The sequence below is a fragment of the Calliopsis andreniformis genome, chromosome 3 (genome assembly GCF_051401765.1).
Source record: "Calliopsis andreniformis isolate RMS-2024a chromosome 3, iyCalAndr_principal, whole genome shotgun sequence".
NCBI classification, from domain to species: domain Eukaryota; kingdom Metazoa; phylum Arthropoda; class Insecta; order Hymenoptera; family Andrenidae; genus Calliopsis; species Calliopsis andreniformis.
Window position 1 is genome coordinate 23,593,204 of NC_135064.1, and position 27,938 is coordinate 23,621,141.

At 44.1% G+C, this 27,938-nt stretch overlaps 1 protein-coding gene across 9 annotated transcripts in view; it reads left to right on the plus strand.

The window, feature by feature from the left end:
• The window catches only part of Gro (TLE family member transcriptional corepressor groucho), a 94,278-nt gene that overhangs the window by 51,026 nt on the left and 15,314 nt on the right, over positions 1-27,938 (plus strand). The window lies entirely within an intron of this gene.

Consider the following 27,938-nt stretch of genomic DNA (forward strand, 5'->3'; position numbering starts at 1 on the left):
TGACACATAACTCTGTAGTTGTTGTTACAATTATTTGTATTCATTCATTATTTTTAATGAATCGCTTTTTTCAGTCAGCTTTCTGCCTCGAGTAGTTACGTTCCGAAATACTAATTAATTCTGGAAATTCAAAATTATACACTTGCATACATTTATATAACTTGAAAAGTACTGTGTACATTGAATTGGTCAAAGTAACCATATGAACGTTCGAGTATTTATAGAGGCTGATTAAAATTTCGGTGGGAAACATTTTGTTCTGCTGTCGCTAAAACTCCTTGAAATGATTTTTTATTCTTTTTCATCCTTTATGTTTATTAATACAAGTTCGAAGTAGAGAATTTTGAATAACAGCAAAATAGCAAAGCTTATTCAATAAGAATTATTCCTGAACACGAAACGATGAAGCGATAAACAATTCACGAAAACAGAAAGTATTTTCTCATAAACTCGCACAAATTTCCCTGAAGAAGAAACGAGGACCCATAAAACAGCAATATAGTCCTCGGGAAAGATGACGAAATATCCTTGTACGCTTCTTAACCATTTATAAGAAAAGTCCAGTTTCGTCCCGCGACGCATCAAACTAGTCGATGCATTTCGAGAGCGTACAGTTCAAAGTTGAAGCAAATAAAACTCGAGTCGTATCGCACGATCGGTTGTAACGTATAGCGACAGTATCCCAAGCAGAACGGATAAAACTTCGAAAACGTTTGACGATATGCGGCCTCGAGTATCAAGAGGACATGATTCTATCCCCCCCTTTTTTTTGCAGAGGAAATAGAATTCTTGGAAAATCTTTCAGTCTCATCTTTTTGAGACCCTTAAGGTTGATTCCTAATGTAACACTACATGTTATCGAGTAGGTATACATAACTAAGTACGTAATACAGTAACTACAGAATTATGCATTTTCCATCATACATGCATTTGAACTTTTCTCATTGTCTTTGTATCTAGAACCTATCCTCCAAAAGGGTCTCACGTTTGGAAACACCCTGTACTATATACACATTTCCATAAGACTATCGTTACCTTCGAAATTGGCTACAAACCAAAACCCAATCTCACCCTCTCCCTGCAACAAAGGGTCTCTCCCTCCCTCCCTCAAGCCCCACAACAGAGCTTCCTCAACAAGTCCAACCAACCACAACTCCCAGCCTCCAGAATACCTCCCGAGAAATATCCCCACCGTTTCCCATATCAAAACTCAAAAGCGGGTAACACGACGGCAGCTCTCACAGCGTTCGACGATCTCGAGGTCGTGGCAGTTTCTCCTTTCGCGGGCGAAATATCCATGAAAACAAGCTCCTTTGTCAGGATCGCGACGACAAAGCGCGCGGGCGTCGCGCGGAGGGCGGCGCAGTGAGGTGGCGCGTAATTAAAAACCGTGAAAACAGGCGAGCCGCGCGCTGTCGCTTCGCCTCGCGTTCTCGCACTAAATTGGATTATTTTTCTCAGCCTCGTTCCTCCTCTGGTCCCGGTTCCGCCGTCCCGCCCTCGTCCAGCTGCTTGCCGACGATTAAACCACTCCTTCGCGAGTGTGCCGCATTTTCGTCTAACCCTTTACACCTATCTATTCGCCTCTGACCTCGCGTTTCGGCTTTCCGCTGGACCCGCGTCACTTTCGCGACGAAAAAGCGACGAGGAGGATAATGGACGCTGTTAGTCGGTCAAATTTTGGGAGATTTTGGAGAACAGAATTGTTGACTCCTATTGGGGGAAGAGGTATAATTGAGATTGGGGATGCAGGTTTCGTTGCAGACTTCGAGGAATGGAATTAGGCGCTACTAGTATAGTTATTGGTTGGCAGTAGTCGTAACTGGTGGTAGAGTTAATTAATGATAGTGTGAACAGGCGATAGTATTAACAGTTTCAATACCAAGCAATTTTATTTTAGAATTTTCACATGCCTTCAGTTCTACAGATATTGGGCTGTGTATTGAAGGGTGTATTCTACTTGTACACCGCTCATATTATGTAGCTGTTTTTTCTACTGTTTTACTGTTGTACTCTGAAAAGATTTGTCAATATATTCAAGAAATTTCATTCACCAATAACAACATTCATAGTAAAGTCTAGAATTTTTTCTTGATGCCTAAAAACTCTGTAAAAATTTGTTTGGTAATTCTCACTACACCTGTGGTTAAGAGGTTGGCATTGAAAGAGATAATAATTCTATTGGTTGAGATAGGTGTTAGTGAATTCTGACAGCTGAAGCCTGTTTCAGTGAAATCTGTGTCACTGATTTCAGTGTAACCCCCTTTCGAGTCGAGCAGCTTGAACCCGCGAAAATTAAAAGGTTCTTGAGTGTCGTCTCGGTTGCCGCGGATTACTGGGATTCTTTAAATTTTGACAGCACGGGGATGTAAATGGTTATTTATGCCAACCTGTCTGAAACGCGGTAATTACGATGTTGGGTGCGGTGAATGGGCGATATTTTGTAGCCCCTACCATTGGTGGAGATTCCTATGTGGTGGTAGTTGAGGGCGAGTTGGGATAGGAGGAACGATATACCTGGCTTGGGAGTGAAAATAATTGGTTGTTGGTGAACCTTTATTTTGTTGGATTCTTTTGTCGAGGTTGCGGATAGGGAGAGGATTGAGTAGGGTTGTAAGTAGGTTTGAATTTTAATTTAGTGTAAGTGCTGTGGGATAAGTGTGAGGAATTGGGTGATTACATATTCTGAAAAGTGATGTGATACCTGCAAGTGGCATTGAACTTGGGAATTGAAGATTTGAATGAATTTTGGAATATGTGAGTACCTATAGAGCATGAAAATTTAAAAATTTGAATATTTGAATATTTAAAAATTTGAATATTTGAAAATTTGAATATTCGAAAATTTAAATATGCGAAAATTTGACTATTACTTAATTTAAAAACTTGAATATTTGAAAATTTTTTATTTTACATATTTTCGACAATACGTATAATCGTTACTTATCATCCTTCTTTTTATCATCTTTCATGTTTTTCCGACACACCTTACACACAATTTCTCGACTACAGCACTTATTTCTGCGGCTGGAAATTGAATTGGTTGAATCGTTTGACTGCTCTCATTATTAATACGTTTCCTGTCTCCAGGCCGTCCTGAATCGCATGTCACTGTCTCGGTATCGTTAAAATTTAAATGAATGTTATATCCGGAATGTAAAGCATATGAGTATTAAACAGCTTGAGTCTCCTAAAGTGCATAAATAAGTAAGAAATATTCAGTAACTAGGTTCGATAAATTTCAAGCCACGTTAAATTTGATATTGAAGACCAATAAGTACGTAAGTAGTTTCTTTTGGTGAAATACGACAATGAAGAAAGGACAAAAGAAACTCAAGAAAGCAATACCCATGTTTTCAAGACATTCCTTACAAGCCCTACATCACGCAAGTAATCCCATCTTGGCACCACATTCGCATCACATGATCACAGAATCAAATCCTCTTTCTAAAGCTCCTTCGTCGCCCTTTTCCCTTAAACTTCTCAAATTGAATTCCCTCGAAAACTGACCCAACTTTCCTTCGCCATCAACAGCGAAACGTTAAAATTGCTTCCGAGTCGGGCAACCGGATCCGCGTTACCTGTCGTGCTCAATCGCCACGTTGACCCTCGACAGCCCCCAAACAGGAACCCCCTGAGTGAAGCTCGTGCGATTTTCCCTCCTTCTTCGAGCCTTCTCGCTTTCTCGACCTTTCCTTTCTCACAGACCTCCACCTTCTGGCACAGCCGAGGGAGCTAACGACGCGTCGTTTACACGGGCAATCCCTCGGAGGCCAAGGGTGCCTGGAAGTTTGTTTGAAGTTGAGGCACTGACCGGACTCTGTCATCAACTCTATTTACTGGCGTAGGTGTAGGAGTATCGGGGCGCGGCGAACAAGCGCGATCCACCGACGGCGACCTGTTCACCCTGTGCACACGTGCACCCTCACCAGTTCGCAACGATTGTATCAGGGAAAGTACCCGAGGGCTTTGAATGCCTGAAAAGGTGGGAAATTTTCCAGCTCGAGCGTGGGCTCGCAGGCGGAATTCGCGGAACGTGATCAGCTAATTTTCTGATGTTAAGTAGATTTACTGGTTTCGGAGCAGAGCGATAATTGTAGCCTCTGGGGTGGAGAGTAGGTGCGTTATGGGTTTGTAAAGTGCTGATAGTACGGACGAGGTATTAGACTCATTACCTTGTGGACTTACGTGGCCCAAGTCAATTGTTTGATTGACCCTTTAATGACGGAGTATTTTCGCCTGCGTTGGCTTGCGCAAGCGGAAATGAAAATTGTATTGTTAGAGAAGATGAATTACTTGACATTCAATTCAGAGTTTTTAGGAATTTGTGTATTGTATATGAATAATTCTATACTTACATTTTGGGATTATTTCCTGATTTTTATAATAGAGATATTCCTTTCGGTGAAACTGTGGTATCTTATGCTTCATACATTTTTGAAATTTTATTTTTTCACTCGAATAGAAAACTCGATTCTAATATTGTTCGAAATAGGATCAAGGCACAGTTTCTACTATCATTTAATACTTCTCATTTGTTTAAATCAGTATATTTATTCAGAATGGCCCTTTCCAGAATTGAATAAAAATGTGTAACCTGTCTCCAGTGTTCTAGATATCTGTTACCATTTTGGCTGATATATAAATGGTAATGAAGATCTAAGTTTCACAGAACAGGGCCAAGGAAATACATTGAATGATCTGGTCTCCTACCTCCTCTATGCTAATAGTACGCTCTGTAATTCTTTCTCGGTATTTCCCTGCTTCTTTCACGAATCCCTTTGATGCTTGTTAAATTTGTAAGCTCCGCGGAGTCATTTCTTGCCGAGAGCTTCTTCGAGGTAGTATTGACTGAAGTGCCAAGCGTAGTCGATTCGTAGAATTCGCGTGACCGGGTAGATTGGCCTTTTAACCCCGCAGAAAGCCTTTCATTCGCTTCGTGGAAAATTCACCGTAGCTAAAACACTAGCTGTTGCTTTAGTACCCCTGCTCAAACATGAGAGAATCGTATCGCGCTCCCTTTGGGCGTAATTACAACGAATTTTCCTGAGGAAACGTTCCCAGAGGAGTCACCGGTCTAATTTTCGATTTCGTCCGAAAGTTATCGCCTTTGGTCGTATTTCCACTTTGTGTGCTCGGCTCCTGAAACTACTCAACCAACTCAACTATCAAATCGTCGAGAAAATAGTTTCGTTTCATCAGTAATTTCCTTTGCACGTTAATATCTGGTAATTTATAGATTGCTCGTGGGTTTTTCTTGAAACTTATTATGAATTTCAGTATAGCGTTCCCTCGATAATAGAGGCAGTTATCGTGGCTCACTGACAAGTTTATACTTCCATAGCGACACGGTCTGAGGTCAACTTGTGATTATAGTAACTTATTTTAGCCTTATCGAAGATCTGTAACACTGCACGCGAGCAGTGTTCTTTCGTTCTAAATATAATTGCAAACTGTAGCGATTGCAGTAATACACTCACTTGCATTTTTCTTTAGAATTTCTCTTATTGAAACTTCTACAAATAGCCAAATTTGTCGTCATAATATGTCTATCTATATTCTAACTCAAAATTAGCCACTTTTGTTAAGTGCAAAATTTGCTGAGTCACCTACTTATAGGTATTAATTGTTACACATTTCACAGTAAAATTAAAGGGTCACTAATATTGGACCGAAAGATTGCTAATATTTGAGCTGCTGTAACTTTGCGAAAAAAAATCATAGAGCAGTGAGCTTGGGCTCATTTTAAAGGGTACAGCCTCTACTTTATCGTCCCTGAATTGATTTTTTCTCTGGACGCTTTCCTACTCGAGCATGGGCCGAAAAAGAAAAGGTGATTTTTTCTCCCCAAAAATGTTCCTAGTAATATTTCTATATCTAGAAAAAAATATCTAGAAAAGCCACAGGGTGGCTCGCGAGCCACAATTCGACTATCGTTGTCATTTAGCATCGAGCTTATAACGAAAAAAAAATACTACACATAGCTCTTCTGTAACAAGAAATATTTTAATGAATATTTAAAGTCAGCAGCGACGAGTAAAATAAATACAGTCGGCGAAATGAGCTCAAACAAGATCAACTTGGTAAAGATTTGAATAAAATTGTTGCACGGGCACGGAAAGTTCGTCTCTCGCGCGACTGGCTGCGAATGCGAGAGTCCAGGTCGCGAGTTACAGCCATACGGCGTACAAGTGGAATTCTGAGCAGGAAGCCCGGGTACGTTAATTTCGAACACTAAAGCTCGCAGCGTGTGACGTGGTATGAATGCAAGAGATATGTGAATTACACTCCATTGTCTTGAGAACACCGCTCAGATCGCAGCGCGCGCGCCGACAAAGGTCCTCACCCGGAGCGGGGGCGTCCCGAGGCGTCGGCGGTTCAGACGCCGAAACTTTTCTCGCGCCACGGAATATGAATATCTATTAACACGGCCCGCCTATTTCACTCATAGTAAAATATTTCACAGTAACCCCTAGGTCGAACTTCCGCGAGTTCGGAGTTTCCCAGGGAATTTTTCGCTCGATTTAATTAAATAACTCTCGATTGACAAACTTTCCCCATCGCCCGCCATAATTACGAACAGCGAAAAACTACACGAGGCCACGCGAGAGCAGGCTTCCCCCGAAGGTCGATTCTTTTCGCTCGGGCCAATTTCCTTTTCCCTCCGATTAACGCCCCATTAATCGAAACATTTCCCCGAAATTACCTCGCAGCAGCCCCCGCAATCGATACTGGTCTTTAACCGCCCGCGAGCCGAGTGTTCCGCAAGATTTCAGATTCGAGCACGCTCGCGCGCGCGCGCGTTACGGATGGTCGCGTGCGATTCACAACAGTCTATGAGCGGGGCTTAAGTGTGTCCCTCGTGGGTGACGGTTCCTGTATGTATTAGGGACAGGGACACGGTTGGGGGATGAAGAGGGAAGGGTATAAACCGGAAATGAGTTCTCGCGTGTCCACGCTTGGCTCTTGGAACTGCTATTCAGTCCCTCTTTCCTTCTCGCTCCTCCTACCACGTCCAACCTCGGAGAGGATTAGTCGTAGTTCCCTGTCGACGTCCTCGCGCCTTCCCATCCCCTTCTTCGACTCGCAGGAAAGCATTAATCAAAGGAGCAGCGGTGCACCCCGTTACCGCCGCGAAAGATGGAAATATCGCGCGCTCACGCTCGAGATGCCTCGCGGAGGCAGCCGTGTTAGGTTACCTTAGTCCCGTCTAACCACCGCAACCACCTCTGCGACATGCTGCCTGTCGCGACCTCCCGCCCTCGAGGAGAATAAAATTCCCGATCCGTTTTACAGTTTGACGCGCTCGTAATAATGCTCTGGTTGGCACACTCGCGAGCGAGTCAGATATAAAGGGAAACGCGAGCACGAGGTCTCGCGAGAGCGACGAGTTCGCCTCGGACGACCGTGGAATCCCTTCAGCCTCGCTAGGCGGTGCGAAGCGACCTGGAACTGGTCGCGAGTTCTTTGTTGGTGCTCGCGCATCGCCTGCTGTGGTGCTACGTATCGTTGTTTGTTGGTGAGAAGGGTGGAAAGAGATCGTATGGCTCGGAGCAGATGAGTTTTAAGGTGGAGAGTATTGTAAGATGAGAAAAACGTTTTATAGTTTTCTTGGGGTTGGGATTGTTTATTGTGAATTGTTGAGAGTGTGCGGTACCGATTTGGAGGTAGTGTGGTAGTTAATTACTGCTATCTATCGTGTTTTTCAAGCATTGTGTTTTGATTGATACGAAAAATCGATATTGATGTACTGTTAAGTGTATTTGAATCTTCTTTAACCAGTTCAGAAGTTTGAAACTTTGAACATATTGAAAATTTAATAATTGGAAATTCGAAGCTTTGTGAGACTGGAAATTTTAAACTTCGCAGGTTTGAAAAATTGAAAATTTTGTAGTTTGAAATCCAGATAGTTGGAAACTGGAATATTTGAAAATTCGGCTCTTTGAAATTTGAATAATTGGAAACTGGAATATTTGAAAATTCGGCTGTTTGAAATTCGAATAATTGGAAATTTGAATATTTGAAAATTTTAATATTTTAAAACTCGGACGTTTGAAGATTTGAATTTTCAAAAATTCAAAAATTCGAATATTCAAAACATTCTAATATTTAGAAATTTGATCACTTTACTCTTCTCAATTAAAACCTTCCAAAGTCTGTGGTAGAATACTCGCCCAATTCAAGGCTTCAAGTATACTTACAGCACCATTCTTCGTGATTCCTAAAAATTGTAGCGATATAACCACTTCTAAAAGGGTATATTCACCATAAATTGTGGCTTCCATCGAAACGATGTACATTTGAGTGAAAGGTACCGTGTCTCGATACGAGCAGAACGTTCTACAGGCAGCAGACCGAGTTTCGTGACTTTGGATCGTGTGCGAGCGACCACCGGTGATTTCATTGACGAGCTCGGTGCCCCCGCTCAAAATGCCTGTGGTCGAAAATGGGGATGGGCGAGTTAAGGTCGGTGGTCCGCTACACGACCATCATTATCCTAGCAGTTTATTGAGCTTCCATATCAAAGGGGAGATTTTTATGGCGAATTTTCGGCGATCGGGATTCTGGTCAACGCAATCATGAAAAAGAACGGTGCTGCTTTTCTCGGCGGATTCAGCGTTTCCAGCTTTCTTTGCACAAACAGGATTCATAAAAAATATTAATTGACTCGTTTGTATCTTATGGTGGAATAGTTTCTCAAGTTTGTTTACTGTTATAGGTATGTGAGCAAAATAATAGTATATACTTCAAGTGGCTTACATGATTTTTATTAATTACTACTTTTACTAAGATTAAATTTTAAAAGCATTTTCATAGATCTACTTTACCCTATTGGTTACAAGTATGAGACCATGTTTTGGTAAAACTGATTAACAACATTTAATAAAAAAGATACCACATTATAAATAAGTACTACCTCTGAAGATTAAATGTTATTGCATAAATGACCAATCCACATTAATTAACAGCAGAAAAAAATGATGAGAAGTTGGTGGTCTCAACTTTCAGCCAATAGTGTAGATATACTTCACACTAACAAAACATACTTATAGAAATAAAAAAAACTGCGTAAAATTTCGCCACCACACGTGCCTACATTCTATTCCATCAAACTAGTGCAAACGTGTTAACCATATTCCCCTTTCAATTGCTCGAAGCTTCAGTCAAGTGTACTTCTGCTTGCCTCCACCTCAAAATCCCTATTCTATTTACTACCCACACTCGTGTCCCCAAGAATCAATGAACACCCTTCAAAGACGACCTAAAACTTCATCCTCCGAGCCAAGAGCACCCACCTCTCCCCAGTCAACATTCATATCACCCCTGAAGGAGTCCTCGCTCCCCGATCCCCAAGAACCCCCCCTACCCCACCAACGAGGATCCCTGTTCCAGGATCCAGCGCAATCTTGCACAAAAACTGGCCCCACCGATCGGAACACCTCTGCGTCCCAGGCTGGCCAGGCATGCCTATCATCTACACGTAGACGCGTAGTTTCGCTCGGTGGGAATCGAGCCGACGACGCTGAGAGTCAGCGGCGAGCTGGTGTTGGTAAGAGCAGGAGGTGGAGGTAGAAGAGGAACTGGAGGGAGTATGGGGGTGGTTGAATTTTTCATCTGACCACGTCGAACCAATTAAAGCGGACCGCGGTACCCACCTCCACCCCCGACCTCTTCCACTTTTTTCGTTCTCTCTTTATTTCCGCCCCGCGTGCTGGCCTTTATCCATCCTATCTCGTTCGCTTCCCCCTTTTCGGCCTCTCTCTTGTACCACTCCTCCTCCCCCCTGCTGCCTCTCTTCCTCCTATCCACTCTCCCCCTCTGCTCGGCCCCCAGTGCCCCTGCCACCGGACTCCTCATCCTCATCCTCGGCATCCGCATGCTGCTCCTCTTTCCCTCTCCCCATTCATCTTCTCTCTCTGCTGGCCTGCAGCCACCGCAAGCCTCTCCGTCTTCGTCGTTCGGCCGCCCCGTTCGCTCTAGCAACTCGTTGGATTTTTTCGCGTCACGAGGCGATGTAATTTATTTGGCCGAGCTAGGTACGGCCGCGGAGGTGGCCGAGGATGGGCGGCGCGCGATGGTATGGGTCAGGTGATGGGTTGGGGCGCACCGAGCTGCCGAGGAATAGCTGGAGGTGGCAGCGGCGAGGTGGCCACAGAGGTGGAGGTGACGCGGCAAGGACGAGGGTCCGAGGGGGTGGCTTCGGTTTATTTTGTGGGTCCTACCTACCCGCTCGTCACTGTCCAACACCCCTGTTGACCGCTGCCCTCCTCTTGCTTTTAGTTAGCTGGCTTCTTCTGACTTTGTCTTTCTTGCTTTCTGAGGACTCTGGTTGCCTTGCGGCCTTCTTGCTTCTTCTTGCCCACTTGGAGGCTTCTCTTTTTCGATCCCCCCCCCTCCGTCGGCGTGTGTAACGACTGAGGGTCTTGTTCAACACGGTGTAATGTTCCGGTTGTTATTTTCTAATGAGCCTGTTTCTCGTTTGTTTAATTACGGGGTGTCTTTTGCTGGGGCTTCTCTGGGGAAGAGTTCGGAGAGCTGCGCTTGGAAAGGAAAAATTGAAGATCCTGGGTACACTTCGCCGATAAGAGGGGGCCTCGTGTATTCGTTAGCTACTCGTCAAATGTTGAGATAAGAGATTACAACCCTGGATGAACACTTTCCGCGGCTTTCGCGTGTAAACGGAGTGTCTTGGGTGTGGAGGATCTTCTGCGGGGAAAATCTTCGTTGAGGGTGGCCTAGTAAATTATGCTATCGATTTAAGTTACTTTTCATGTGTTGTGTGGTACCTGTTTGACGCCGTTTACTGAGGATTCTGTAAGAACGAGGTTAAAAAAGATTGATGTCCTATGGGGTGTTATGGAAATTGAAAAACATTATTTTGCTTATTTAGTGAGATAATGACATAATGTAAAATTCATAATCTTTTGGGGAACAAGCTAATATTCTCATTTCATGCAAGATCTGTTCTCTTTATGCATGCTTTACATATTAAGGGTAAAAAGTAATAAATTAAGAAGTCAGAAGTTAGTTCTACCAGAACTGTTAAAATAGTAGATATAAAAAAATCCAAATAAATAAATATATTTCTTTTTCTTTTTATTATTATTGCAATTTTCTTCAATTTCACTTTCAAATAATCACATACCTCATTCTCTCTATTTTAATAATTCTATCTTTAAATCAGTTTTCATACTGAAACCACTGTAATTTGATAATTATGATCCAGCATTAATACTATCATTTATATCACATGAAATTCAACACTAATCAATGAATAGTACTCACAATTAGTGACACTAGGTCGCTAATTATTTCTTCACCATTTGTCCCCTCGACTATCTTCAGCCACTTAACTCCCACAAATCATTACACCGCCCCTATTAAATTACCACACAGAAAAACATCGTGACAGTTCCGCGAATAAAGCAAACGATTACAAAATTACCCCGAAGTCGGTAATTTTAGTATTGAAAGAGAGCCAAGCGAGCTCGATCGATGGTGCCGCTATTACCGGGAAAATCCAGAAACCTGTGCGTTAATTCGAACGTTCACGCCAGCCTCGAACATCCCTTTTCAACCATCCAATCACCGGCCGGCTGGAATATACGGACGCGTGCCCTTAATTGATTTCAGCCGGAGAGAGTTTAATAGCGGCTTGAAAGCCGCGAAGCGATAAGATCATAATTTTCTCGTAATGTCTGTCATAGACGTCACGGGGCAAGGCGATTCTAAACGAGGCGACCTATCGGTCCGCGGCATTACTCGCATTACCCGCGAGATATCGATTGAATAACGGTAATCCAGGAACGAGAACCCGAGCATTAGGCGGCCTGTCGACTGCGCGATTCGCGCTCAATTATTTTCGACGCTTTCACGTGCTCGCCCCCTCGAAGCCCCGGGATACGCGTTCGTGCGCGCCGTAATGAAAATTGCTCTCCTCCAAGGATCCTCCATCCATCATCTTCACGCCACGCTCTTCATTTGTATCGCCCGCGTTCTCGTGATCTTAACGGCCCCCGTGAAACCAGGCCATCATCGACTCCATCGCTCCTTGGGGTGGTTAGAAAGGTTGTGGATGTTTTCGCTTGGAATTAGATAGAAATGAGGGCCAGCGATGTTATTATGGATCTGATATCATGGAATCTCTATTAAACTGAATCACAAGTATTTGTAGTCTGTTTTATTCAGGATTACTGTTATTCTGAAATAATAAATAAAGTCCTGAAATATTAGTAGTTGTCTCTAGATGTATCGTCAAATAGTAGTAAGCGTGAAAAGAAATCCTAACAACATAATTCCTGAATTCAGGTATAAAAGTCCTCTTTTTTAATGAGTGACTTCAAATTGAATGCACAGAGATAGAGACAAGTACCTTAGACTACAGTTTTTTATGCAAATACATGTATTTATTAACACAGCTAAAAAAATGGAACTTACATAAAAAATTCTGTCTTCAAATACTATAATTTGTACTTTTCTGCTTTTATATTTTTATATTTCTGTGTATTGCGATAGTGAGAAAAACTGATACTCTTTCGTTTCTGTGATTGTAATTGCTAAGCTGATTTTGTTTTTCTTGGGAGAACGGACTCGCTAATGTGTGCCATAAAAGTGTGCAAGGTCACATGTGATGGAGATGGAGGACGTAATGAGAATCTGGTACATATTGGACGCTGGATTTGCAGAGGCTTGATCCCAGAACTCTGTTCCTTAACCACTCTTTCAGTGTGTGCCAGATTCTCATTAGGTCTTCCAATCCCATGCTCGGTTGCTTTTTGACAGTTTGCTAATGGATTTTATTCTAAAACTCGAGATACCTTGGTCAGTTCTTGACAATGATCACGTTCACTTAATTTATATTTAAAGAAAATTTCATATTGTTATATTCTGATTGCTTGCTGAAGAAATACTTCTAGTTTCCAGTAAATATTTCAGACCAAATCTTCTCGGGTAAAATCTCGCGTGGTGGTTAGACCGCGGGCGACCGATAACTGGAAACGATCGAGTTTTTCATTTTCATATTATAGAGCGCGAGGTGACGGTCAATTGAACAAGTTAGACGCAGTATCCACGTGAAACACAATTCACGTCACGACTGATATCAGTCACACGGTTCTTCCCACGTCGTCGGATCGATAATACGTTAATAATTAATTTAGAAGGCTCCGCGTGCTTCTTAACTCTGTTCTCCTTCTTCCCGTTCGCCCCCCTCCCCGTTTTGCCTCCCTCGTGTTCTATTATGCATTCATCCTCTATCCACTTTATTATTTTTTCATCTGGAAGGCTGGAACAGTCGATATCTCTGTGCTGGTTCTTGTTACAAAACGGTCTTCCGAGCTCCTCGTAATTGTGCTGAGATGACGTGTCTTTCTTGCCTCGATGGACTGTTTCTTTCGCGATTTTACTCTTTCTTCGTCCCGAGATACTTTGTACTTGTTCTCGTGTTTCCTTTGTCACGTGGCATCGGTGATTCTTTGAAGAAAAGAGTATAGAAAGCTTCGATATATTATGTTGTCGATAAGGTTTGTAAGTTTTTGTAACTGGATTCATGTGGAAGAATTTGTGGGAATTATTAGCGCTATTTTTATTACGAGGCCTTTGCTTGCAAATGTTATACATATGCATGAGGAAAGATTCAACTTGCTGTAGAAGCAGATAATCTCAAAGACGACATTCAGGCTCAGCTGTTCTTAAATCTAATCTAAATATGGGCAAGCAAGTAAATATTCTAAAGTGAGTCATGGGTTTCTGCTCAGCTTACAGCCTCCAATTTGATTCACTGATTACTTTTATTCAGTGCTAAGGTCACAGAATATAGTGGAATATAGTTTTTATGTAGATGAAGATTGTCTACATAAGCCTTTTAGGAGTAGTCAATTTTAATCATTTTATATTTATCAGCCTCACTGTCTGACCATAGACAGTGATTATAAAATCGGAAAGATCTCCTCCAATCTCCTCTTGTTTCTTCCTTACTTGTTGTGTACAATATGAAAAACTCTACCATCTGAATAACTCTGCGTAATTCACATATTGTTGGTTTTCTAAGAGAGTAACATAGATAAGAAAAGTAAATTTTTCCACAAATTAATTTGTAATCTTTTGTAGTAGAGAATTCTTCGTTACTGAGTCACTTAAAAATAAAGAAAAACTTTTTCGTTTAGATTTAGCTCAAAACACTTGAATTTGGAGGATCTCCAATGGAGGAAGTAACACTCTTTCAGACAAAAATAGTTCACTTTTACATTCCAGTTTTCTAGATATCTGGAAATCGACAATTCCTTCGATATGATATCACCCTTCTACCAAACTTCTGATATTCAATACCTCACCCATACATAATTACTACCCAGTTTTCATACTCCTGTTCACCATCTCCATCTACTACCGACAAAGGCGCAGCCCCCTCCCAGCAGACAATTAAACGCTCAGGGAAATCGCCTAGATTGCTCAATCTCAAACGTGATGGGTCGAAATATTTGGGTCACGAGCGCTTCTTTCCGCGGTTGTGCCCCTTAAAGCCGCAACCTGGCGCGCTTCTCCGAGGGCGCGGAATTTCAGAAGCTCGGCGAGCTTTCCACCGCCGACGCACTCGATAGGGTGAGCGAGCGCGCGAGTGAGGCGAGCGTGGAAAAAATGGCGACAAGGATCGGGCACGCCGACAAGGACGAGTCCTAATTAAAAGGGAAAAAGGGAGAAAAAGATGGGTGGGGGAGGGAGAGGAGGGGGTGGTGATCGGTGATTCGAGGCACGGTGCTCGTCGTCCGCGTCGAAGCGAAGTAATTAATTAATGAATTAATTAATTAATCGGCATCGCCGTGCCATCAGAAGTACCAATCAGCGTTCCTCTCCATACTCGCGGGCACCGCGTACGCGCGTCTCTCTGCTACGAGGACCGACGCACACGCGCGCACACAGGGAGCCAGCTCGGTTCGAAAGTCTACTATCGGAGATACCTTTTGAAAAAAACTCGCCCCCCACCTGTTCCTCCCCCGTAGCTTCCTCCTATCAACGCTCGAACCCCATATCTAGCCTCTCTGTGCCGCGATGCACGCGAGCGTTCGTTCGTTCGTCCGAAAAAAATAAAACGACCGCCGACGAGTAGCAGCAGGAGAGACAGAGAGGGAGAGAGAGAGAAGGAGAGAGGGGTGGGGGAGAAAGAGAGAAGCACCAGGTGGTGGTGGTGGTGGTGCCGCTGGCCAAAAGAGAGAAGGACTGGTGGCACAGAGGCGAAGGAAAAAAAAAGAATGCACCCCTTCTCTGTCGGCTGGAGCCCCGGCACCCGCCAAGTCGCGGGACAAAGAGGACAAGGGAGGAAGGCAGACACAGAGAGAGAGCTGGCAGAGCGACGCTTTTCGAAACCGTGCGCCGTGGCGAGCGGCGTCGCCGACCATCCCCCGAAAGCACGATAGAAAAGGGCAAACACGCTGGCCCGCAGAGCTCGCGCACAGGTAACCCTCTTTTCGCTCGCGTACCAGACCACCACCCACGCACACTGTCTACAGAGATACACACCCTGTGCACTTAGCGTTCTGCACAGAGTTGCCTGTGCCCTGGCACACCTTTGGCATTCGTGGAGTCCTTTCGCGCGATTCTGCTGTTGCACCGGGGGTGGCTATTGTGGGGACGAGGATTCTGAGAACAGAACAGTGAGATGTTTCGGAGGAGAGAAGAGGAGGGATGGTATGGAGGAGGTTGAGGGGTAGTTCTGAGAAGGGTCGTAGAGTTGGGGATGTTGCTGTTTTAGGGATTTAGTACGTTAATGGTTCAGAATATCTAGAATTGAAGTGGTGAGTTGAAGAACAGTACCAGTCCAAAATTAGCCATCTTCATTGCGCGAATTCTAATTCTCGTAGATATTAAAATAATCCATTGTTAGTGCAGGAGGAAAGTTAAGAGAGGTGTCTCTCGTTGTAAACTCCTTGTGGGCGTAGAAAAAAGGGAATATTGCATTGCTGAATATCGTGTTAATATTAATATCAAATGAGAGCAAAAGCTTTTGACATAAAACGCTATGAATTTTTCGGATCACGTAATTCATTTGCATAAATGAGGGGGCGTGAAGAGCGTAGAAAAGTCACATGGTAGCCATCGCATTAAGTGATACCATCGAGGATAAGATCTACCTGTGTTTTACACCTTCATGATCTTGACTGATACCCAACAAACCACATGTATATGAATATACACAGTGAAACTCTGGGTTCTTCACTTTCGGTCCTCTAGCGCTACGTTCATTCTCCACAGGTTTTTTACGACCTTCTACATTCCCCTAGTGACTCCTATCAAGTGACTTAAACTCCTAATAAATTCATGAATCATGAAACAAAAACAGGGTATAGTTATCTTCTACTAATGGGCATAGAAGGACCAACCCCTTCCACAGCAGGAAATGAATCCCCCAACAGGAAAAGAATTTTCAGAAAAACCTTTACAAAGGTATCCTAATCCCCAAATTTCCAAGATTCCAATGACACTCAAAACCCACTCAGCTTCAGCACCCCAAGTTCCCCCAAATAGAAAAAAAACCTCCTCAAAAATCGGAAAACCCTCGACTAAACTCACAAGGACTCCCAATCCCAAATTTCCAAAGTCTCAACCTTCCCCAAAACCTCCCTACCACTCCCTCGCCTCATCACTCCAAGTTCCCCCGAACCCAAAAACCGAAAGCAACCAAAACTCCTTTACCCCCGACACGTGCACCCCGAGCGTCGCGCAGAGCAAGCGTACCCACAGTCGCGCGAGGCAGTTGGGATGGCTAAAGCGGAAATTCGAGGTGTGTACGTGGTCGCGAGTGTATCTGCCGCGGGGCCTTGGGGGCAGAGAGCTAGCACGCGGTGGTGAGGTGGCATGGAGGGCGAGGGGGTTGACAGTATCCGCGAGCGAGAGGGGAAAATCGGTGGGAAGAGGGGCTGCTGGCGCCCCGGCAGGGCGGTATGATGACAAAACATTCGCTCTGAGCTTCCGTGGAGGGTCGCGGTACAGCGGCTGCGGGTGGCAGGGGGCAAAGAGGGGGAGGAGGAAGGGTGAGAGTGAGGCTGAGAGGGTGAGGAGGAGGGTCGGGTGGAAGCTGGGCGTGCGGTGGGAGCGGCGAAGGAGGCGGACGAAGAGGACGAGGAGGCAGGGGGTCGTTGGGGGGTGGCAGGTTAGGTTCGAGGTTGCTCTCGGGGGCTGGGTAGCCACCGGGGGTGTGAGTCGAGCGGCTGGTGTGGGGAAACGTGAGCGCCAGCCGGAAAGAGACTCCCCCACCCCCGTTCTCTGTAAGCGAGGTGAGGTTGCCGCGCGTGTTCGTGTGAAACGTATATTCGCCTGTGTGCATCCCTCTCCCTATACGGGGTGTCCCGTTTTAATGTGTGAACACCGCGCGGCTCCCTGCTCGCCGGAGGGATAATGGAGATACGGGGGAACGCTTCCGAAGGAGACTTGATTGGCTTCGAGGGGGTGGCCGACGACGCGTGTAGACTGCTTTTAAGAAACGTCTCTCGGTCATTGAGACCTCTTTGGGGGGGCGCGCTACAAGCTACGCGGATTTTCATGGACGTCCGACGCTGTTAGGAGGAAATAGATCGGTTTTCGCTTTGGATGTTAATCATTGAAGGGGAAGTATGAGGTAATTGCTCATGTAGAGTTATTGTTTATTCGGTGAGACGAGGTTTTAAGAGTTGTGGCTTTACGAAGGGGTTAGTTGTGGTTGTTGGAGTGGAATGGGGTAATTCGTCTTCGATTATTTGTAAGTATAGGGTAGTTTCTTGTAGAGAAGTGACCCAGTTAATGAGTTTACGAGACGTGTATAGGATTAATCTTTAGCTGGTTTGGTGTACTATGTAATATTGTAGGTACAGTAGAGTAGTGGCGTAACTTTAATCGCGTTACAAAAAATGAGATAGTTATTTCATGACCGTGTAGAGAAGACAGAGCACTTATTCCTTATAAGAACTCTATTCTGCTACAATATTCCACACAATAAGTAATACTTTTTTTAAGTCAATTTTATGTATAATTAGCAAATTATATTCTTCAAATCTGTAAGAATTCTACTCTCAATCAAAACTATCTCGCAACCTAATATAAACACTCTCTCAATTTAATCAATTGCAAGCCTCGCAGAAAGATATAGGACAATTCCTAGATTTTATTCCCAACGACTAACATTTCCATTAAAACTCAACATCCAATAAATCATCAGAATCACTGACAATGAGATCAAATTCTCGGCTAATATATTACATCCCCCAGATAATTTTTTAAACAGATTGTCATTAAATCAGAGACCCAATTCTGCCCTTAGTGCTCCTATACTCATACATCAAATAACCAAAACCCTAAATAACAGAGACCACAGATAATCTATTCCTAATTAATCAAAATTCTCCTCCACTAATCCCCAAATCGTACCCTATCCTAAGATCCCTCTGGCCCCATCCCACCAATTAAAACTTCCCCATAATCTCCCCCCCCCCTGAAAATCCCAAAGTCTTCCAAGAAAAGATCCCTCGCGTTCACCCACCGCCCCGAAGGTACATCCACCCAGCATCCAGCAGACCCAATTCATCGTTTCCGCAAATTCCCCAGCGGCGTGCATATCAACCGGTCCCACCCTGTATACGCACGCGTAGGTGTACCCCCGCGGAGATCAACGTCGCTGTGTCCGGGTAAACTGTGTGTACGTCCTATCCGTGAGAGGGTGTACGATGGTGAAAGCGTCGGAGAAAACGCGGCAGAGTGAGAGAGAGATGGTCGAAAGGGAGAGGGCACGCGGGCGAAGTAGACAGAGGAGGCGAGAGAGGATGGCGGCGATGCGAGGAAGGTTTATATCCATCATTTTGTATTTCTCGCAGACATAAAAATCTATACCATCGTACAGACCGCCCACCCGCCCTCCGCGGCACCACCTCGTCCCTTCAGCCGACCAACGTTTCGCCACCCACCCGCATCCTCTAAACCTACCCTGTCGCTCTCCCCCTACCCCCCAGCCAGCCCCCCTCTGCCCTGGTGCTCCGGAGCCAAAGCCAGGCTGCACCAAGCCCGCCACCTCGCTCTTCTATTCCACGGTGGGTGGGGTGCAAATATCGTATTTATTGTATGACGGGTCCGCGTATCCCAAGCTAACGCCTCCTGTCAGCTCACCCTACCGAACCACCACCCCTCTTACTGCATTCCACTCTCTTTGCCACGCTCTCTCCCTTTCTCTCACCCTTCATTTCTCTCTTATACGCATATCTCTCTCTCTCTCTCTCTCTCTCTCTCTCGCTCTCTCTCTCTCTCTCTCTCTCTCTCTCTTCCTCTTGACTCGAATCTTCCCTTCGCTCGCTCCTCCGTGTCTCCTCTTCTTCTTCACGCCGCGACTCTCCATCTCCATTCCTCGCGCTTAGTCATCCTTACTTTTTTCCCTCGGTCTCTCTGCGCCCATCTCCCCTTCTCTCTCTCTCTCTCTCCGCGCTTCTCGTCTTCCCACTTCTTCACGCTACGGTACACACAGCGCGGCGTGTCGCACCTTTGGAGAATGCTTCTTTCGCTCTTTACGACGCGTCGGATACTCGGGCTCCGCGCCCCGCGCGGCAAAGGGCTGTTTAAGGGCCGAGCACAGCGACTCACGGCGTCGCCGACGAGATAGCTTGCCGAGGGGGGAGGAGGGGCGGGATCCTCGTCGCCCAGGCGCTTTGTGGAACCTGGCGGAATCGTTTGTGAACGGGGATCAAGTCGTCGTGCTCTCGTACCCGTCGTTGCCTACCTTCCTCCTCCCCTCCCTCTGGCCTCCGCCGCGGAAAGGATAATTGTGAATAATGTTCGGTGGCCGAGAGGCGAAATGGTGGCCTGATCGCGGCATTAATGAAAGGTTTAACGATGTTTTGATTAGCGTCGCCGGATTCACGCTGCGCGGACCACGGCGAGGGGGCAGGAGGAGGGCGCATTGTTCGACGAACGAGATTTCGCGCGCACGATTCGACGCTTTGTGTCGACGATCGGACGGCTGTTGTTTCGGGACAGCGAATTTCGATGGCGCGTGGTGAACCTGGGCCACTTCCTTTCGATTTCCATCGAACTTTTCAGGGCGGCGGGGATCGTTTGATGGGTGGGAATTAAGGCAACAGTGTACCAGGTATTTCTGTGGCCGGAGGGTACAGCGAGACGAGGTGCATTTGTGTGGTTCTGGTTCTGAAGTGTCGAGGGTTGAAGTTCTGAATTTTAATTCCGTATTATGAACTTGCGTCTTGTGGTAATATCGTTCTTTGAGGAAAAAGTTTCTGTAATTGAAACACTTAAAACACTTGTTAATCACCTATTACATATGGTATAGGGATTAACAATAAGAGTTCAATTCCCCTTGATTCTCTGTCATCTATAATATTTCTTCCTTGTAAACTCATCTTCTTCCCTACTTTAGTGGAGAAATTATATTCCATTCTTGGAGCTTCTTCACACTTTTGATAAAGTGGATCATCCGTCACAGTCAATTCCAGGAATGTCAGAATCAATCCCTCACGCGATACGAACTCGTCACAGGTTACGTGTGTGGTTCTAAAATTATAGCGGAGAAAAATAATGTGTAAGTGCATCGTGAACCATTTCGTGAAAAGATGTAAGTGATGTACTGTGAAAGCGAATGGAACGAGTCGAATGGATTGTTGGATCGGTTCCGAAGACAGATCTCTCGGTTGTCGGGCGGCTGCTTTTGCCAATTAAGCTATCTAGGCCACCAGCGATTTCTTTCGCCCAGAGGTTGATGTTCGGAACGACCGCCGCCTACGTCATTACATTTTACGGAAGAATGTACGATCTCTTGTGAAACCGAGTCAGCGATCCTCGATTTGAGGTGGAATTCTTTAATCACATTCAATTTTAAAATGGAACTAGTCAGTAGAATTTATAAATGATTGCGGTATGCACCTATCTTATTGATGTCAAAATAATTTCAATGCCCAAGTGTACCTAACTCGGTTCATTTAATTGCAACCACATAATTAGTAGATAGATACAAAGTTGTCATTTTTCAAATAGAATTTTTCACTGTTAACTTTATCAAGCACTACTATTGAAAACACTGGCTGCAGAGAAAAAATAGTAATTTATTTATTCAATTATTACTAGTTTATGTAGTTAAGTGCCTCTTGATAAAAGTAAAACAATGTTTCAATAACTAATAACTTAAGCTTTTTATACATATGCACCAAGAAATTCATCCTAGTGAAAACATCTAAAATTATTATTTTCCATATTTAATTAATTGAATTGCCAATTCACTGCAGTCCTGTGATTTACGTCCCAGCGAAGTGCTGCCAAGTGAACAAACTTCACAGACTTCTCTCACTTTCACAGAGCCAAATTTGGAGCTCTCGTTACGTATAATATCAAAAACGCAATTAAAATGTTTGACGCTTCACAGAGCCACAAAGTTATTTAAATGAGCGATCTTCTTAATTGCATGAAGAGATATAGGAAGAAAAAAAGAAGGTGGATGGTATTTGTTTCGTACGGTTAATCGCTGGAATTCGTGGCGCTTTAATACGCGGTCTAATTGAGCGTGGGCGGCACGCGCGGGAAAGTAAAACGTCCGTGGGCTTTCGAAACAAACGTGATTCCCTGAGGCAAGTATGACTGAAGAAGTTCGTAAATTTTCGCCCGCGACATGTACGATGCGCGAACAAAAAATTGGAGAGGCAAGTGGTACATGTCTTTTTTATCTTCCTGTTTAGCTTTCATCTTTTCAACGTAGTAATGTTACACAGAGATCTCGAAACTATTTTCCCAACACGATTGAATTCCAATTTCCAGATTTTCGAATACTGAAACCGCTGGTTTTATACATTTTTTTAATTTTTTAAAGCTTACCTACCTTTTTCTCAGGCTCTCAAATTGCAATTATTGGATATCTTTATTTGTCTTGTCTTTATTTGTATCTTAATTTTAAGTGACCCTATTTTGGTATAGACTAAGGATTAACAATAGTCTATCTCAAATAATAAAGTTAATCACTGAGAGTTTACTAAAAATGTAAAACTTCTGTGAAACCGAATAATCGAAAAGCTTCTTCTAAAAATAACTACATATATACATACGAGAAAGTAGGTACACCTGTACAATGATCGACAAAAAGAAGTTCAAAAAGTTAGCGAAACTAGAAAACACTATGGTTTTACACAAAGCCATTACGGGACATCTATATCATATATAGAGAGAAGATATCTCAGAATAGATACATAACTGTTTCCAGCACAAACTAACATATCTATGATAAAATTATAATAACTAATACTCGCACTACCTACCAAGGCTAATTCCAAACCCTCCTCTATCCACCAGAGTACACAAAATCATTCCAGCACCAAAGAATTAGCCCAAGTTGTCTCTCCCATAACACAGACGCATCCTCTGTTGGCCCTGCAGATTCGGTAAGCAGCGTCGTCGTAGGCGAGGGCGGGGGTTGCATTCCGCGAGGAGCTCGGATAGAAATGACAGGGCGGGCCGTAAAAGTTAAATTGCAAAGACACTTTCCAGCGAAACCTGTCCCCGTCGCGGCGTCCCCGTCCACCCCCGCCGCCCCTTTACACGTGTAAAGCATAAAGACGCAGAAACTCGAAGTTTCCCGATGCCGCGAATAATAAGTCCCTGGCTGGTCGGCCGCGAAGGTAAATACACCCCCAAAGTGAGCCGATGATAAAAGTTCCCGGTGACTCGGCCGCGTAATGAAATGCAAATTGCAGTCGGCGCGGGTGGTGCGTGCGCGCGGGCGTGCCTCTGTTATTGAAAGAAATGGAATAACAAGTCCGTGGCTCAGGGAAACATGGCCAATAATCCGATAACGGGGTTTCGAGGGGAATAAACATGTACGTCATCGCTGGGACAGAAGATACGTTCCTCTCGAGTGACTTCTGCAGTTCGTCGCCGCGCAGCGGAGAGACGGCTTTATGGCGGAGCGCTGACGTCCTTCGAAAGGAAAAGGAAACTGCTCCGGGGGATTTTATGAAACGTAGCAGTCGATTGTCGCGAGCGATGTATTTTCGCGAGCGGGAGGCTCGCGAGGCTTGAAATTCAAAAGAAATTCGAGACAGATTTGTCGGGGGTTGGCGAGGAGGGAGGGTCTGGAGGAAAATGGGAGGATAATGCGCGCTGCGTTGTGATAGGCTGCTTAATGTGGATTAAGCGGATCAGGGGTGGTCAGCTGGGAATTTTAACGAAGGCAAGAGCGATGGGAGTGTTATGGTATCAAGGGGTTTAGATATTGGAATTGCGAAAGTATTTAATCCATTGAAGCGGTGGAAGTTGAGAGCGTTGATTCGAGGTGTTTAACAGAGGAACTACCGACCCAGGAAGAATATCTAATTTGAGAATTTTTATTCGAGTTACTAAAGTTTTTAGCGTCCCTCCTTCTCGGGATAATTTTGTTAGGTGATTCTCTGTCTTTCATGGTCGATGAACAGATTTGGCTCTCTGTAGATAGTTAGACTCATTTTATAACAATTTTGCTGAAATAAGAAACTCAGTTTTTATAGAAAGAAATTTTAATTGTATAGTATAAATATAATACTCACAAATTGTTCTGTTTTTTCAAAAAAATCTGTCAATCTAACTATAATACAATATGAATAATCGTGTACAAGAAATAATGACCTTATAATCTTCATACCTACCCCATAAGAGAAGAAAAATACAAAAAAAACCCTCAAGAAGCATATTCTCCTTCGAAAACCCACCTCAAGCCTTAAATACCCCAGAAACTATTTCCCCGCCTTTGAAACACGTCCCTAAATCGCCCAACACAAAATGTCCCAATCTCATTGCTTACCATTACCAAATACGTTAACGCCACGTAATCCCTCAAAAAGTTCCAGAGAGATTAGCGTGCTAGCAGCAACCCACATTCATTAGTATTCGCTTATTCAAGATTGCCTCGGCGCTGGATTTCGCGCGATCATCGAACACGTCACGGTTAACAAATTATATCGGCGGCAACAGAAAAGCCGTGCAACGAGGGGGAAGCGAGCCGCAGGGGGGAGGGCGGCACGGTGCTCGCCAGGGGTGGAAAGAACGAGAGGGTGGTGGTGGAAGATACGAGTGAAAGAGAAGGTGGCGAAGTAAAAGGGGTCGAGGCCGCAATGAGCCGAGCTTCCACGCTTCCCCTAATTACATTTTCATACGAACCGTTTTCCCCTTTATTTTCTCCTGCTGTCCTACGACCATTTTTCCCGGAGCCAACTCAACTTCCCTGGTTCCCGTTTCCCGTCAACGTCTGCCCTCTTTCTTCTGTTTCTCTGTCTCCCTGTCCCCGCCCCGCCCATCCCCCCAACGCCGCTCTCCGTCCGCTTTTCTCGTCCACTGGAAAAACGCTTTAATACGTTTTTGCCGCTCGTCGTTGCTCGCGAAGGGAACACGAGGAGGGGCAAAAAGGAGAAACAGAGACAACAGCGTCGGGGGTGGAGGGTCGAGGGGAAAAAAAGGAATATCAGCTTTCTCTCAGCGCGGGTCGAAAAGTGCAAGGTGAATTTTTAGTTTCGCGCCACGGCGCGCGATAAAGGTCAATCGAGACCGCCGACGGAGCGGATCTACACGCGTGAAATTTCCTTTAGCGTTTTTTCTTTCATATCTCGGCTCCTTTTTTTTTTTTCTGTTCCTTCTTGTTTCCAAACCGAGTGGATTTCTTTGTTTAACAAAATGTTTTGCCTGCGCGACGCTGCGCGCTCCTCCGTGTCAAAGGGTTGGACAAAAACCCAGGCAAAGGTATCCCAAACGGGGTCAGCCGGAAAGCCGAGCGAACGTTTGATATCTGTGAATGAGGCGAAGCTCGCGCTGTTGCTGATGGACCAATTAGTTGAAGGAAAGACTTTTCCTTGGAGCTGTTGTAAAAAGACTGGGAACTCGTGTTGCATTGTTACTTTGCCGTGCGTTTGAGAACGAGGCTCTTTGTGATAACCTTCGATTTGCTTGGGTTTGAGTGTTGTACAATTTTTGTAGATTCTTTCGCGACGCTGCTTGGGTTTTTTAATATTTGATATATTTAATAGAACCCTATATGTTTAATACTAGGTTCACGTAGTACCTTAACAGTCTGTTATTAAGAAGCCTATTAATACGAAATTAAATAACGAGACATTTTTGGGAAGAGAAGTTCAATAATGGGACATAGTCATGAGATATAAGAATCTGTACAGCAGTAACTAAATATAGCAATAAATATGAATCTTTCTTAGTCATGAATATTCTCTAGTAGGTAAATATTATTTAATAACTGCGAGTGAAAACTGCTTTGTCATATACCTAATATAAATTTAATGAGAAATATATAGTGATTACAACTTTCTAGTCGGTACTGCATATCTCCCTACAAATATCTACTGTAAATACAATAGCCTACGTATTAACATAGTAAGGAACTGAATGCATGAGATCCTAATTATCTAAACCTAAACCATAATCATGTTCGTCCGATATGCAAAGTCCACTCCCAAGGGATTCACTTTCTAATTATCAGATTAGCTACAGCATCGGTTTTCCTATTCGGAAACTGGCATCAAATTTCCCATCCTACGAGCCCGTGGATGTTAATTTTTCAGCCCACAGTGGCTTCATGCGTCTGACCGTGAATACAGAGGGGATGCAGGAACACGGAAGTTTCTCTACAGATTATCGTTCCACCTCTAAACACCAGGCAGAAATCTTTTTTTTTTACCTCCTCGTGTATCCAGCAATCTCTTTCCAGGGTACTATTACATTTTTTTCTCCCCCTCTTCTCCCTCAGGCCCCTTGAAAATCCATTTTGCAAAGTACGATACGTTCGAGCGGCGCATTACTGTTACTCCCCCGTCGCTTTCTATCCGGCCCTAGTTAAATTCCATCGTTTCACGAACTATCGATCGGCGGTCTCCATTACGACACTCGAAGCAGTATGTTTTCGTTCTTCCCTTGGAAAACCGGTTTCCCCAGCGGCATTGTCCGAGACCGACGTCCCTTTTCCCAACGATAACGCGACACCGAACGTTCCTCGGGCTTTCGTCAACGTCGGTTTTACCCCGTTTCACCCGTTTTCAGCCCTCCACCGAGAGTGGATCTCCTTCACCCGGAGATAATCGCTTTAATACGTTTCCAGCCGCGTCTCTGCTGCGAGATATAAAAGCTGTTGTCTCGTAAAAGTTGCAGGTCCGATGCTTACCGCCATCCCCCGCCCCGCTCCCGAAACCTCCATCCACTGTGCCGCCATCCTTTCGAGCGGAGGCATAAAGAGCACGGTGCAACTTATCGATCTTCCTTTGCCTTTTGAATGTTTCTCTTTTAATTTCGCCACGAGGAACGCATCCTGGACTGCGGTATCATTAAGTGCAGGGTAAAATGGTTCTGGGGGTTGGGGAACAGGTGTGGGGGTGGTGCTGCTTGACCATTCCGAAGGTGGTTAGGATTGGATGTATAACAAAGATCGATGAGGGAGAGATAACATGGGAAGGTTTTGGGGTATTGCTGAATTGGGTATTATAGGAATTTTATTGAGAATTAAATTTTTAATTCTGGAGTCTTGGAGGTTGGGGTTGAGCTTAAGTGTGGAAAGTAGGGTATTAAAGTTGCAAGGTGGTATTACAGGGATAGTGGACTGGGAGGAACTAGGAGAGGAAATTGGGACTTAGGAAAGAGGATTAGACCTTAGGAAAGAGAACTAAACAAACTAGGAGAGGGATTGGGACTTTGGAAAAGGGGGAAGGAGGAAATTGGAAACTAGGGGAGGAAATTAAGAACTAGCAAAGGAGATTGAAGAGTTCAGGAGAAGAAAATGGGACTTACAAGCGAGACTTGAAAACTGGAAGAGAAGATTGATATCTACAGGGGGGAGATCGTGATCTCAGGAGTGGGGATTGGGACTTACAAAGTAAGTAGAGAATTGGGAACTAGGAAACAAAATTCAGAACTAGCAGGGAGAGTAGAAACTTCAGGAGGTCGAGTTGAGACTTGGGACTAGAAAGAGGGAGAGTAACTATTCTTACTATTTATCACAAACTGCCCATTATTATGATATAAACCTTTTAATGAACCCTTAACAACTCCTAAAACGAATACTCTACTTTCTAGTACACCATAAGAAACAACCTTAAATATGTCGTCAAAGCTAATTGACTCTTCCTCGAGCAGCTGCAAGTAGGTAAGAAGAAATTTCAGCGGTAAATGCAAACAGAATATTTTGCGCGGCAAAGTACGCGTTCAGTCGGAGGAGGATAGATAAAGCAAGGTCTTCCTCAGACTTCATTATTTTATAAATTAACGCTTTCTATTATCACGCGCTCTTCTGTAATACAAACACGAATATTATTAAATAACTCGAAGTAGAATTGACGATGTCACAGTGCGGTATTTTAAGCGTGGCGTACCTCCTAACTTCTGCCGAAGTTAACGCAAGTAAATGCAAAGATAGGAGAAAGAATGGCCGACTGTTGGAAAACTTCGCGTCGGTTGTTTTGCTCTTTCACGTTTCTGTAAAGATCGGACGCGAGAGAGGGAAGCTGGGGAAGAGTCAATCTTAGCCAGAGCAGAAATTCTGCAAAAAAGAATTCTCGATCACTGAAGTCAGCTTGTCTTTAGTTAGTAGGGAAACTTCTAGGAATTTTTACAACAGTTCTTACAATCCAGATTATTTTTCTTAGAAATTGATAAATTTGGATCGTTCATTAAGTAAGAGAAGTAAAGCTTCAGCATTTAAATTTTTTGAAACTACTATTTTTCAAAAGAGTGCTTTAAAGAAAGATTTAAACTGTTTACTAGATGATCTCAATCAACATACTACACTAGTCTTGATATGAGTTCGTCTAGACATCTCAGTTTCCTTGAACCCACCCTGTTATATATTATCTAATAGTTTACTTATGGGAAAAGAACTTGGATTTGCTCTTTCAAATCTAAGGAATAGGGGATTTAAGAAAAAGGAAAGGGAAATAGAAGGGGAAGAAGAAAATTAGAAAAAA